The following is a 13492-nucleotide window of genomic DNA, read 5'->3' on the forward strand; positions in this document are numbered from 1 at the left end:
GCAGCAGACATAATACTTGAAACAGCTCATGCCTCTGTGCCTTGTAGCTGAAGTGAAATTATTTATGGTATCCAGATTTGTGCCGTCTCCAGTATTAACTCACACTTTTGGCTGATTTATTATTTGGCCAGAGAGCATTTGCTCTTAGGTCTTGGCAAGAGGCCCCTCCCTGGGGCCCACTCTTTAGAGAGCCCTACTCTTGCTCTCTTCTGCTCATTCCTCTTCACTGGGTGAGGAATCCACAGGCCAAGTGATTTATTCACTCAGAGCCTTGCCCTGCTTTTAGGTCCAGAATTCCCTGCCAAAGTCCCTGCTTCCAGGACTGGTATGAACCTCTTTTCCCGATCTACCCTTCCAAAGGGAGACCGTGCCATTGGTGTGGTACCACAGGCCCAAAGCGGTGGCTGTGAGGGGGTGCCGATGTGGCAGGAGCTTGAACGTATGTGGGGTGGGATCATCGTCGTGTGTATATAAGGCCCTTTATGATATGGGCCAGGGCGGTGGGTGGGAAATGACATCAGGCCAGAACTGCTTTCTTGGAACCACCACATTCTGGTGTGGAGCTCTGAGGAGTTTTGCATCAATCAAACTGATTTTATAGGTCATTATAAACATCTATCAAGGTAGGAAAGGCGAACTGGCCTGTCAAGGCTAACTTGTTAGCTTCAGCTATAATTTTTTAATATTTAGACACATGATAGGTGGGCCTCCATTTTTCCTGTTCCCCACATCCCACAAATATGGGACTAGGTCTGCTCTTGGAATAGGTTCAATTCTGAGTTCATTTAAAATTTTAATGTAAAGGATCTGGTAAGAGACGGGTGAAGTGTGGGTAGTGGGTAGGCGGCTTTCCACCAGGTCAAATGTGACATTGCTACAATTGCCCACATTTCCTGCCCTGCTCTCTGGCCTGGCAGGAGAAACCTTATGTGCATGTGTGTTTAACATCCACTGAGAGCCAGAAAAATATGACTTGGCTGTTTTCAAAGAATTCAAGCCCCACACTGTGCTCTGGTTGTGACAGCTGCCGTTCCCCTGCCAAGCAGCTCTTCCCAGCTGACTTCCTTAAGCTGTTTGGAGTTAAGAGCTGGGCACTTTGAAGGCCTCTTCCAGGCCAAAAAGAATGAACTAGAAAGGGAATTGGGGCAGGCTTCCTTGGTTGCACACCACTTCACTTCAGCAAACCCCTAAGCCTTGCTATCTGTTTTGTCAGCTGTAAAATGAGCAGACTATTTCAGCCCTGCCTCAGAGGGCACCAAGCGGCGGGTTTAATTAATGATGATTGTGATGGGCTTTGTCATGTAAAGTCATATATAAATGAAAAGGAGCATTGGAGCTATTTTATCCAAAATCTGGAGTGCATCCTGCTTTCCACTGCCATCGATAAGACTTTACGTCCTGATCACAGACCGCTGCAGACTTCAGGAAAACAGAGAAACAGAGAAACTTCAGAAAAACACAGCTGGGCTCGCCTTACCTGAACAGAAAGCAGGGTTCGGTCATGGAAGTGGAGCACAGAGCAAGCAATCGGTGCATGGTTCAGATTTCTGATGGCAAGCAGCACTGAGATCCACTGGGTCCAGCTGGCGGCAGATGATGGACTGGTTTCTGCAATCAAAGTACAAAGAACAGGTGTACCCATTTATTCCTGGGACTGCTCTGGAAAGATCCTTGAGATTGAAAGTGTCACGTTGAGGGGACAGCTCTTTCCAAAGATCTCCCCTGCCCTTCTCCCTGTTGTCCCTGCCTCGGTTTGCTGGCTGACAGCTCACAGCAGAGGTGTTTTCTTCAGGGACAGTGTTTACTGAGAACAGGCCGCAAGGATCAATCCTGTCTAGGATCCATTTCTTCCTTTAGTCTTGTGTCTTATTCATAAGGGTCACAACCCACAGTTCACTTAAAGACACGGGTACATGATTAACCAGAAGTTGTGCTGGTCCTGCTGAGAATCACACCTGAGAATTGTTGATTACTTTGGCTAACAGGGGATTTCTGTCTCTCTGACATGATTCAGCTAACAGCAGCAAATCGTAACTTTTATATACTTAGTAGACATGATCATTCCTTCCCTTCATCTCCTAGAGCTAGGATGTTACTGGGATGAGACACCATATTCAGCGTTCTAACTATTTTGTACAGCCTCTTGTTAAGTATTAGATGACCTTGAGCTCCTTGAGAAACCCAAGAGGGTCTTAATCATTTTTGCATTACCCTTGACATCAGTGCCTTCCTTATAGGAGACAAAAACAAAAAACAAAAACAAAACCCCCAACAACTTGTTTAGATGCATTGAAAATGAAAACTCCTCATGAGATAAAAAATGATAGGAACTCCCACTGTCCATTAGGGAGCTTCGTTTTCAATTTTTTACAAAAATTTCTTGTTGGACGATCTAAGTATTTTATATTGGTTAAGGTCTTCAGCTTCAGCCAGACTTGGGCTTATATGCTTGTTCTGCAAATTACCATTCATGGGACCTTAACTAGCATGCTGCCTTAGTTTCTTCATCCGTAAAGTGGGGAAAATAATACTATCTCTCCCAGCGGTCCCCAACCTTTTTGGCACCAGGGACCGGTTTCATGGAAGACAATTTTTCCACAGAGTGGGGTGTGGGGCGGAGGGCGGGGGGAAGGTTTCGGGATGATTCAACCACATTCCATTTATTATGTACTTTATTTCTATTATTATTACATTGTAACATATAATGAAATAATTATACAACTCAGCATAATGCAGAATCAGTGGGAGCCCTCAGCGTGTTTTCACTTGCCACTCACTGATAGGGCTTTGATATGAGTCTGCAAGCAGTTGGTTTATTATGGTCTCTGTGCAGTCAAACCCTCTGCTAATGATGATCTGTATTTGCAGCCGCTCCCCAGTGCTAGCATCACCGCCTCAGCTCCACCTCAGATCATCGGGCATTAGATTCTCATAAGGAACGCGCAACCTAGATCCCTCGCATGCACAGTTCACAGTAGGGCTCATGCTCCTATGAGAATGCAATGCTGCCGCTGATCTGACAGGAGGCGGAGCTCAGGCGGTAATGCGAGCGATGCGGAGCGGCTGTAAATACAGATGAAGCTTCGCTCACTCGCCCCGCCGCTCACCTCCTGCTGTGAGGCCCGGTTCCTAACAGGGTTGGGGACCCCTAATCTATCTCATAGAGAAGTTATAAAGATTAAATGTGATAATCTATGCAAAGTGCTTAGCACAGTGGCTGGCACAAAATCAGTGCTCAGATAATACCATCATCATCATCACCATCGTTAGAGATTATAGGGGAAGGAGTGAGTCTTGGTTGCTCTCAGAGCCTAAGAGTACAGCCTTCAGATTTAGTAACCTGCCCCATGGTTCCATTAATGTTACCTTATTAATCTGAAGCAGGAAGCCATGTAAGTCAGAACCTCCAGATTTTCTGCTTCTAGTCTCTGATTTCAGGTTTTATTCTTTGGATACCTAGAGAAGTATGAATAAGATAGTTTTCATTCAGACATAATTTGAGGGCTGTTTAAAAAGGCACTTTGCAAATTAACTACTTGTACATATGCCTAAGTAATTCTGTTGGTTGTAAAATACATTGTTAGGCAATGTAGATCCTTGTAAACAGGCTCATTTCCAATGTACTTGGTGGGTCTTTTGCTTAAACTGGTTTCTCCCCTTAATGTGTGGTCCCTAGATTTGATTATTCTACATGAAAAAAAAAAGTTTTTGTTGCAGACATTCATCATCAATGAAGTTCATGATGAAGGCCTTTTCAGTTAACAAACTATGTTTAGGTATTGTTCAGTGTTTCAGGGAGAAGGCAGAGCTACAGTGAGGCAGCATGAACGGGAGGACTTAGAGCCACTGGCTGCCTTGACAACAGTTTGGAGAGAGTAGGCACCTTAGGGGGTCTTAGTTCAGTCTGTGCCTCCTTTTTAAAGAGCTTCTGTGTATCCGCTTCCACAGGGGTGGGCCCCAGGAGTCACTACCACCCCAAGCGCTTACAGCTGATTGGAGGAGACGCTCCTGACCCAAGCTGAGACTCTGTCTGCAGGACATCTGGAATGCGGACACAGCCCTTCTGGTCAGTCACTATTGGCCCTAGATTTAGGACAGCATACAATAAGGGGCTGGCATGGCCATTTTCACGATGTACTCTGGGAGGCAGAAAAAACTGGAATGTAGCAAAAGATGACTAAAAACGTCAGGGAGAAGTAGAGATGAGAAACCAGGTCGCCCCTGGGAGAAAAGGGGAGGTGGCAAGAGAATAGCTGTCTGCGTTCCCATGGGCCTCTCAGGGCTTTGTTCTAACCCCCTTGAGGCCCAGCTGCCCTTCTGGCTCTGGCCCATGTCCAGTCCACTCTCTGTTTTAGCTCAGGCAAGCTTGAACTGTATCTATTACGTGAAACCCAAGGAGCCTTGGCTGAGTGAGGGAGCTGGCACAGAAAGAGAGGCCACGCCAGGCGGGGTCCACACGGGGATGCCCACCCAGGGGGGTCCCATCACACAGGCCTGCCAAAATCAGACATGCATACAAGTAATTTTTGCTGATGATAAAACTGAATAGAACAGATTCATAGTTATTCCAAAACAGTGCTCTCTCCTAGTCACTTCCTGAAACGCTTTTTTGTGTAGTAGGAAGCAGCTGGCATTATAGATGGCACACCCAGAATTGTGTCTAACCCTGAATATTTTTAAAGGGGTACGTGTACCTACAGCTGTCATTGGTCATGCGTGTTGCAGGAAACAAAGCAAAACACAATGCGATAGGCACTGGTCTCTCCTAAGGAGCTATCAGTCCCCATCACCGTGCCACTTGACACTCATCTATAGCTTTGGCCCTCCCCCAGATTCAGGGCCCAAACCTGTCTCTAGCTGAAGGCTTTAAGGAGCCCTGCTTCAGTAGTTCAGGGGACAAAGTTAGGTTATCCTGTGACTTGTCCTGCTCTGATCAAATGCCCTGGCTCTGGCCTCTGGGCTTTTGCCTTCAACCAGGCATCGAGTCCCTGTTCTAATTCCTTGTTGTAAAGCATGAGTCCTTGATTCCTCAGGCTTTAGCTCCTGCCTCCATAACCTGACCAGGACCCTGGTCTCTTCAAAATCAGGACCCTCACTTGCTTACGTCTATTTTCTCCAGGTAACACCCCTGAAAGGCAGACCAGGCTGGGAGCTTGCTAACTGCCACTTGTCCTGTCTGTCCCACACTGCCAGTCTGGGTCACTCCCACTGTTTCTCCTATTCCCCCACCCCCACTTTCACCACTGCCAATAATCTTATTTGCTCCACGTATGGGACACCTACCTTTTGCTACCTTCTAGGTCTTTCTAACACTGAATCTCTCTCAATTATCATGTCACCTGTTACTACTCTCAGGACCCATGTGGTCCTGCAGCTCTGCCTGCCTGGCAGACCTCCTCCACTGACTTCAGTTGGGCACCAATCACAAAGCCTTGCGCACAGCAAGGTGACAGGGAGGCGGGATGGCATGGTGGAATGAGCATGACATGAAGGTGGGCATCCCGAGCAGACCTGGGTTCAAATCCTTGCTCCTCCACTTGCACCTGTTCCTTAATGTCTGTAGGACTCAAGGGTATAAGGTATTGTTGAAAGAATTATGAGATAATGTGCCTGTCAAAATATAGTAGTTATTTAACAAAACACCAAATTTAGCTTTTTTTTTTTTTTTTTTTTTTTTGGGCGGGGGCTGCACCGCGCTGCATGTGGGATCTTAGTTCCCCGACCAGGGATCAAACCTGCATCCCCTGCATTGGAGGTGTGTAGTCTTCACCACTGGACCGCCAGGGAAGTCCCCACCAAATTTAGCATTTAATAAAACACATCTGTCTTTCTTTCTTGAACTTATATTTCTAACAGCTTTATTGAGATATCCACATATCATTCAACCCACTGATTTAAAGGGTACAATTCAATGGTTTTTAGTATATTCATTGGACTTAGATTTCTTAAAATGTAATTATAGCATAAGGGATATGAGGATTAATAACAGTTAAAAAGACGTAGGATTGGCTTACCTGGTGGTGCAGTGGTTGAGAATCTGCCTGCTAGTGCAGGGGACATGGGTTCGAGCCCTGGTCCGGGAAGATCCCACATGTCGCAGAGCAGCTGGGCCCGTGAGCCACAACTACTGAGCCTGCGCGTCTGGAGCTTGTGCTCCACAACAAGAGAGGCCGCGGTAGTGAGAGGCCGGCGCACCGCGATGAAGAGTGGCCCCCGCTTGCCACAACTAGAGAAAGCCCTCGCACAGAAACGAAGACCCAACACAGCCAAAAATAAATAAATAAATAAACTAATTAAAAAAAAAAAAGACGTAGGATTTTAGTCAGCTATAATTTTATATAAATCAAGAGTGTGATGCCATTGCATTGCCGAAAAAGCTTATGCGATTTTGGGCTGTACAGATACACATGTGATGATAAGAACAAGATGGAGAGTGGTTCCCTGTCATTCTGAGCTGGACATGTGTTCAGACCTTGGGCCTAGTTTAAGAGGGATATGGGCAAATTGGAGCATGTCCAGAGAAACATGAAAAGGGTGACGAGAAACAGCAAATACTGTTTGTAGGAGCCTGTGATATTCACCCTGGAGAAGTAAACCCAAAGAGGAAATGAAACCCCATCCTCAAGTAGCTCTGGGTTGTCATTTGGAAAATGAATGACATGTATTTCCTATGTTCTTTCGCTAGGCCAGAACTCAATAAGTGAATTTACGTTAAAAGCAAGCAGATTTTTGCTTTTTAACGTCTTTATTGGAGTATAATTGCTTTACAATGTTGTGTTAGTTTCTGCTGTATAACAAAGTGAATCAGCTCTATGTATACATCTATCTCCATATCCTCTCCCTCTTGTGCCTCCCTGACACCTTCCTTATCCCACCCTTCTAGGTGGTCACAAAGCACCTAGCTGATCTCCCTGTGCTATGCAGCTGCTTCCCACTAGCTATCTATTTTACATTTGGTAGTGTATATATGTCCATGCCACTCTCTCACTTTGTCCCAGCTTACCCTTCCCCCACTGTGTCCTCAAGTCCATTCTCTACGTCTGCATCTTTATTCCTGTTCTGCCCATAGGTTCAGCAGAACCATTTTTTTTTAATTCCATATATATATGTTAGCATACAGTATCTGTTTTTCTCTTTCTGACTTACTTCACTCTGTATGACAGACTCTAGGTCCATCCACCTCACTACAGATAACTCAGTTTCATTTCTCTTTATGGCTGAGTAATATTCCATTGTATATATGTGCCACATCTTTATCCATTCATCTGTCGATGGACACTTAGGTTGCTTCCATGTCCTGGCTATTGTAAATAGAAGCAAGCAGATTTTGACATGATATAAAGGAACAATCAGAGCTGTCTAAAATTGGAGTGGATTGTCCCTTCCTAACCTGAAATTCTGTATTTAATATATTACCTCTTTAATAGCAAGTCAGAGAGCTACGCCTTATAGAACTTTGACTCTGTTATGTGTCGAGCTCAGGTGGGTGAAACAATCAAGTAGGTCACCCCTTCTTTACTTAAGGCCAATCATTCAGTTTGGGTGAGTCTAGTAGTCCATTCTTCCTCCCATTTTTCATTCCCACTCTCTGCTTTTTGATCAGAGGACAGAGAAAAGGAAGCCCCAAATCATCAACATGGGTATTTTAGTAGCACTTCTGATGATAATGGAAATATTTCTAAAATAAGACTTCGGCATTACCTGATCAGGATATTGTGCTCGTCTCTTCCCTACTCCGTGTAAGGGAGTTCATCTTAGCACTTGAAACTGGCCATGGTGGAAACATCTACAGAAATTAGCAAATACGGCAGACCATCTTCCCCCACTCCCCCAGCTCATCGACCAGTGCCCACTGCTTTAGCATCCACACCACCCAGTGATGACAGAGCTGGCACTGTTAATAATGATGACAGACCTTCTACTAGATTTTTGGACCATGTGTCTCTATAAGAAATACATTTACAGACAACGGTATTTAACTTTCATATAAGGGCAATTTCGAATTTAAGTAGTTTAGTGCAATTAACTAGTTTCAGATGAGTGGAATATTTAGGGGAAAGTATTTGGGAAAAACTGGACTCATTCTCAACTGCTTTCTAGACTACATCTCTTTTTTCTTTAAGGAAACCCCATAATAACCATGGTCTGTATATTTGAAGAGTCTATTATGCACAGCTACTTATGGAGTGACCATGTGACAGACTAGGAAGACATGTCCAAGATGAAGGCCCTCTGGAAGTGGGAAGATAAAGCTCTCTGCTGGCCAGTATTCCTTGTGCCACCTATTGGATTTTGAAAGAACAATCTCTCAGCTTTAGATTCAAAGGTTAAGACTCCAGCAAGTATTTTCTGCAGATGGAATATATTCGTAATCTTCCTTAAGGCAGAACTATTGTAAAAACTTTGCATTGTAAGCGTTGTTATGAGGGAAATCACCATCAGCCCAAGATTCCCAGGGCCAACTGGTTTCTTTATCATCAACAAGCTCCAGGAATTACAGTCGGCATTTATTGAGCACTCGCAGTATACTATGTACCTTACAAGCATTGTCTCATTTTATCTTCGTATAACCTTATGTAATAGGTATAAATATTTTCATTTTACAGATGGGGAAACAACTTCAAGTGGTTAAGTGGCTATTAGAGTTAAAAAGTTTCTGTGCTCCTAGGAAACAGGGTTTACATTGCCTACTGCTTTGTATATAGCAGACATTCCATAAATAGTTGAATCAGTTTTTTAATGTGAATAAATAGAACACCATTCTTCTTAATACTTTGAGCCCTTTGACCTATTAGCCTTTTAAGCAGCTTTTATCTAATGGAAAATCAGAATGATTTTCATTTATTTTGCTTCTACATACATTCCAAGGGCAGAGCTCCCTGTAATATCTCATTAACCCTACAATGACATAGAATTACTTTCCCAATTTTAGCAACAAGTTAATGGAGGCTTAGCTGGAATTAGGTTGTCTTTTGATGTTTTCATCACACCAAGTCAAGGCAGAGGAAAGACCAAAGGCATGCATTAAGAAGAACCTAGTTCCTACTGTATAACACAGGGAACTATATTCAGTATTCTGTGATAAGCCATAATGGAAAAAAATAGGAAAAAGAATGGATATATATGTATAACTGAATCCCTTTGCTATACAGTAGAAATTAACACAACATTGTAAATCAACTATACGTCAATAAAATAAAAAAAAAAAAAGAAATGAGCTTGAACATAAAGGGAAAAAAAAAAAGAACCTAGTAAAGTTATGACAAGAAAAAAGGGTTCTAGATAAACCCGGAGGGAAACAGTCCTCAAAGAGTGACCACAAGTCAGTTCTGCTGAGTATGTCACTCAATGGACAGGGTTCTGTGCTTACTAAGCACTGGAGTGGGCATGGGGGAGATAAGACCAAAACCTGATTTTGAGAAGCCTATGGGCTTTTACGGAAGAGAAGACATAGACACATACACATAGGGAAAGTGAATTTGCAGTACGAGAGTGTAAAAATGAAAAGCAGACAAGACAGCGGTGGTTATTGAGAAATGATTAACGCAGACAATAAGCATTGCAGGAGTTCAGAAAAGGGAGCGATTATATTTGCATAAATTTATGCTGACCTCAGCATCTTCACTATGAGCTGTGGGAAGACAATGACGTTTGAGAGAGCACCTGGTTTCCAAGGAGCTCACTTTCTTCCCTGGAGACTTGAGCAGATCATGAGGGGGTTTGCAGGAAGTAATAGAGAGATGAGGAGAAGAACAGAGACCTGATCATCAAGACCAGCAAGATGGTGCTGGGACAGCTCATGTGGCTACTGAGCCTGGATGTTCTGAATTATTAATTAATGATGTTTCTCTCTCTGTATTTTTCCCTCTTTCTACCTTTAAGCAAAAGTAGCCTGGAGTTCTTCCTGGACTTTGCTTTTTTTTTTTTTTAATTTATTTATTTTATTTATTTGTATTTGGCTGCGTTGGGTCTTCGTTGCTGCGCGCGGGCTTTCTCTAGTTGCGGCGAGCGGGGGCTATTCTTCTTTGCGGTGCACGGGCTTCTCATTGCGGTGGCTTCTCTTGTTGAGGTGCACAGGCTCTAGGCGGGCGGGCTTCAGTGGTTGTGGCACGTGGGCTTTAGAGCGCAGGCTCAGTAATTGTGGCTCACGGGCCCAGTTGCTAAGCGGCATGTGGGATCTTCCCGGACCAGGGCTCGAACCCGTGTCCCCTGCATTTGGCAGGCGGATATTCTTAACCACTACGCCACCAGGGAAGTCCTGGACTTTGCTTTTGAAATTTTTAAGCCCTCCAGAGAACTCTCAACCTTGGCTCCTCTTGGAATCACCTGGGGAGTTTTTAAAACACTGCCACCTGGGTCCCACGCCCAAATACTCTAATTGACCTAGGGTGCTCCTTTGGTGATTCTAATGAGCAATCAAGTTTGAGTATCATTGACTTAAAGGGTTCCTTGACATGATAAGAGAGAATGAAATTTGCTAGAATGAACAAAGTATCTTGGAGAAACAGGAGAGGTGGGGAACTTCCCTGCTGCAATCTAGAGAAATAGCCTTGATTTGCTACCCTGGAGTAGTAGGAATCTGGGTCTGGCTTCCGCACAGCCCCATGGGGGAGGTAGGAAGACTCCAGAGAGAATGGCTGTGTGGTCGCCAGGGCTTCTCACACTGGGATATACACACAGATCACAGGGGATCTTGTTAAAATGTAGATTCTGACTAGTAGGTCTGGATGGGGCCTGAGAGTCTGCATTTCCAAAAAGTTCCTAGGTGATCCCAATGCTGCTGGTCCACAAACTGGCAAAGATCTGCATAGCCAAGGCCTAGGCCGTCTCCCTTAAGATTCTCCTATCCATCTAAAGCAACGAATAGGAGGAGCCATGACCTGTCAAACCTGAAGGGTTCCACAGACAGGGACAGTAGACATCTGTGCAGTGACCTGGTTAGACTGACAACTGAAAAGCCGATGGACCCCATCTGCAAAGCCTTCTAGACTAAAAGGGGAGCATATCCTGTCAGGGGATACTGGCAGATCACAGACGACCCACTCAAAAGGGGTCTAGAAACCAGAGGGCAAGAGAAGCCAGCTGATACGGCCCATCAAAGTCAGCCTCCCGGGCACAGAGCAGGGTGAAGGATGGGCACGGAGCTGGTGGGGGACACATACAGGAAACAGCACAATCCTCAAGAATGAGGTGAAGTGTTCGCCAGGCCAGCTATCTTAGTCTGTTTGGGCTGCTATAACAAAATACTATGGACTGGGTAGTTTAAACACTAGACATTTATTTCTTACAGTTCTGGAGGCTGGGAATTCCAAGATCCAGGCATCAACAGACTTGGTGTCTAGTGAGAGCCTGCTTCTTGGTTTATAGATGGCATATTTCTGTGTCCTTACACGACAGAAGGAGTGAGGGAGCTCTCTGGGGCCTCTTTTTTAATGGCACGAATTCTATAATGGAGTAGGACCCTATGGGGCCTTCCCGGAACAGACCGCCCCCCCCCCACCGCCGCAATGTCCTCCCCCTGCCTCTTGTTTGTAGAAAAGCTGTAGTCTCCCAGGCCTCCCCTGAGTCACAAAAGCCTGCCTCAAGAATTAATGATTGAAAGGATGTGAACATGTAATGACAAAAATAGCAGTTGGGCCAGGAGAACTGCTAAGAATTTAAACAGTCAAACAGCTATATGGCAGTCACAGGATTTTTAGTTCCTCCCTGAAGTACCTGGATAACAATATCTGATGCACATTTCCTGAGTTGTTTTACAGATGCTAAAACCGCCACCAAATGGAAGAAGTTAACTACTTGATGACCATGAGCACTTAGCCCCCAGACCTACTGGAGCCTAAGGATTGATAATGTTGATCCCTGTGACCCCACCCTGTTACCTCACCATCAACCACAATTCTTCGATTCACACACCCTGTGACTCCCCTCCCTCACCGTGTCTTCAAAAATGCTTCCTTGAAACCCATTGGGGAGTTCAGGTCTTTTGAGCACAAGCTGCCTGTTCTTGCTCAGCCCTGCAATAAACCTTTCTTTGCTCCCAACTCCAACATTTCAGTTTGTTTGGCCTCACTGCGTGTCAGGCACACGAACTTGGGTTTGACAACAATTCCAACATGAGGGCTCCATGCTAATGACCTAATCACCTCCCAAAGGCCCCACCCTCCAATACCATCACATGGGGGGTTAGGATTCAACATATGAATTTTGCGGGGGACACAAACATTTGGTCTATAGTACCAGTCCAACGGGGGCTCAGCCTCAGTCAGAAATTAAGTTGGTATGGAAAATAAAGAAAATGACACCAGCGTTTGTATCTGAGACTCTTACCCCTTAAGATTGGAGCTTACCTGAAGTGTCAAGGATCCTCATGCGCGGCAGATGAATCGCAACCCGAACAGCAGAGCTTTGGGGATAATGTTTGTGACCCTGTTGGAGAACTGATATGCAGAGAAGAGGTCGGTTTCAGAAGTTGCTGCTGCTTTCAGGAATGTGTTGAGAACAAGCCACACGTGCTTTGCAACCTGCCAACAGGTGGACAATAGAAGGAAGAGAAAAAGAATGCTGCCTTGTTAAAGTTTTGCTGACAACGTGGATTTCTTTGAGCTTCTCAGAAAAATACTTAGAAAGGCAGGGGTAAGAAAAGTTAACTTTAGGGCCCCACCTCACACCCTGAATTTCTTAAAGTCAAGACTAAACTAAACCTCTGACCATCTTTCTGGGAAAAGAAGGGCACAAGCCTGAGGAACTCCAACCCAGGGGAAAGTGGGTAACTGACCTATTTAGAACTGGTTTGGGCCGGCTTGAAGTTTAGCATCAGTGGGTTCCTGGCTTACCCTGAACACCTGTGAGTTTTCCCAGCATCTGAAGTTTGGCAAAGGAGGAAGGGGGTGGAAATGGCCGCACACTTCTAAGGTGAAGGGGGCCGGGTGCTGAAAAGGAGGGTTCAGCAGCACCTTCTCAGACCTGGCCAGATAGAACAGCTGGAAAGTTTTCAGGCAGCACACAGAATTTCTTTCTTTTTAATTAATTAATTAATTAATTTATTTATTTATTTATTTTTGGCTGTGTTGGGTCTTCGTTGCTGTGCACAGGCTTTCTCTAGTTGCAGAGAGCGGGGGCTTACTCTTCGTTAAGGTGCGTGGCCTTCTCATTGCGGTGGCTTCTCTTGTTGCTGAGCACGGGCTCCAGGTGCATGGGCTTCAGTAGTTGTGGCACACGGGCTCAGTAGTTGTGGCTCGAGGGCTGTAGAGCGCAGGCTCAATAGCTGTGGTGCACGGGCTTAGTTGCTCTTTGGCATGTGGGAGCTTCCCAGACCAGGGCTCGAACCCATGTCCCCTGCATTGGCAGGCGGATTCTTAACCACTGCACCACCAGGGAAGTCCCCAGCACACAGAATTTCAACTGGCACTTCTCAGTCCTTTGGGAAGCCAGGCAGGAGCTCCTTGTGCAGGCCCTGAGTGTAGGCTGCCAAGGCAAAGGGACTCTATGTCCC

General features: G+C 45.2%; 1 long non-coding RNA gene across 1 annotated transcript; it reads right to left on the reverse strand.

Annotated features, from left to right (window-relative positions):
• Nucleotides 1-1537: 1537 nt before the first annotated feature.
• On the reverse strand, nucleotides 1538-12509 carry LOC132360432 (uncharacterized). Its single transcript, XR_009501097.1, has 3 exons — nucleotides 12348-12509; nucleotides 3367-3456; nucleotides 1538-1608 (listed from the first exon to the last, which is right to left on the reverse strand). It is a non-coding gene; the product is annotated as an uncharacterized LOC132360432 (long non-coding RNA).
• Between the last annotated feature and the right edge of the window lie 983 nt (nucleotides 12510-13492).

The sequence above is a fragment of the Balaenoptera ricei genome, chromosome 2 (assembly GCF_028023285.1).
Source record: "Balaenoptera ricei isolate mBalRic1 chromosome 2, mBalRic1.hap2, whole genome shotgun sequence".
Lineage (NCBI taxonomy): Eukaryota > Metazoa > Chordata > Mammalia > Artiodactyla > Balaenopteridae > Balaenoptera > Balaenoptera ricei.